Raw genomic sequence first — 1,869 nt, 5'->3', positions numbered from 1 at the left:
ATCCTCCGATGCTCACGGAAGCCCGACCGACCACAGAGACGATCACACAGCGTCACGAGCTCCGCAGTACACGTCCTCCGACGCCACTGATTCTACCGTGACAAAAAAACCTCCAACCTAAACGTTATGTCCTACGCTGACGTCCTGCTCACACAGACCGGAAGCACGAACTCCCACGAGAGTTTGTTTCACTAATTTACTAATAAAATGAAGTATTGAATTACTTTTGAAAATGATCTTTTTAAACATATTTACCTCACTCTGCAAATGATAACTAAACAAAGATAAATGTAATACAACATGGTTCTTACTCTGGTGTCTGGTGTTTTATAACATTTTAAATCATTACTTCCCAGCCCATTCCACAAAGACATGCGCTTTACAAGCCGCCCAACAACCTGTCCGTTCAACTGAAAGTGAAAATCAATCTGCAAAGCCATACGAGCCATACGAGCAGTTACTGAAGGAATTCCATGGAAACAGGCGATGCAATCCTATCTGAGGAATTACCGAGTAAAACCGCATGCAAGTTCAAAGCAGAACTTTTCTTTGGAAGACCAATGAAAACTAAACTATAGTCTTATAGCTTGTTGATTCTTCATTAATTAAAACCCTAAGATGTAACACTGTTGTTGTTTTTTCATTTGCTTGTTGTAAATCACCCCAAATCCCGAAAATCTTTAAAATTAACCTATCAATGTTTTAAATTATTTTCATTATTGCTGCACTCACACAGATTGAACGTTTTGACAAGTCTTTTTATTTATTTGCTTCGGAAATAGCCATTTTTTGCGAACATCGATGGAAACCAGTTATATAAGGCTGCTGACAAAAAAATAAATATACAAGTTTAAAAAATGATGTTTTATGCATATTTATTAAACCGTTCCAAGGCGGTACCTAACAATCCTTGATAAACATACCTAGTGTTTATATATAGTACTGTGCTGCTTATGGAGTTTTGTGCTGTTCTTCCATGTTTTTTGTTTGTGATTTTATTTTCTACGTCTATGGCGTTTACCCAGTGCCTTAAAACCGGGTTTATGTTTAAACGTTTTGCTACTGAGCTTGTTTTTGTAGCTTTTCGCATAAATATTAAGCCATAAAACATTACTTTTCTAACGGAAATATGAAAATCTACGATCTGAGTTTTTGTCAGCAATCTTATGTTATTGATTTGCAGATATTTACGCAAAAAAAATGCTCTTTCCAAGACAAAAAATAAAAAAGTTGTAAAAATGGTATATCTGTGAGAGTGCAGCTTTAATATCCCTCTTCTTACCTAAACGTGCAATAAAACATGTTTCTTTTAATGCTCTGACACGATGGTATCATTGCGTTTTTTATACATTTTTAAGAAATGTTTGTGAATGGCAACTCCAGTAATATTATAATTGCAACATAAGTTAAAATATACGTTTTATCAGATTCAATACTTTCTAACGTAATATATGGTCTCGCTCATGTTTTGGCCATTCAAAAAACACACACAATACACTAATAGTATACAAAAATCTGGTTTTATTAGGGTGCGGATCCACACCGACAGTGTGAATAAAAAATTAGACAACTGACAACAAAATCACACGCCAACAAGGACTCAAACGCAAACATAAGGATGATTTTACCTCTCAGCCGTTTGTTGAATGGTGTTACTAACGATATTAAAATTTACCAAAGACAATATTTGAGCATATTACAACAATTGTGGAAGGGTTTCAGCCGTCAGTATATTGGTTTTAACACTGCTTGTGATTTGCAACACTTTAAAAGTGAATTTTACAAAAAGAGCATGAGCCAGTCTCTCTAAACATGGATATCCTTCAAGGATTTCCTTATATAAGTGTAACGATTATAAACTCGCTTAAA

Source organism: Mya arenaria, chromosome 10, assembly GCF_026914265.1.
Source record: "Mya arenaria isolate MELC-2E11 chromosome 10, ASM2691426v1".
Taxonomy (NCBI): domain Eukaryota; kingdom Metazoa; phylum Mollusca; class Bivalvia; order Myida; family Myidae; genus Mya; species Mya arenaria.
Note: the sequence above shows the minus strand (reverse complement) of the source record.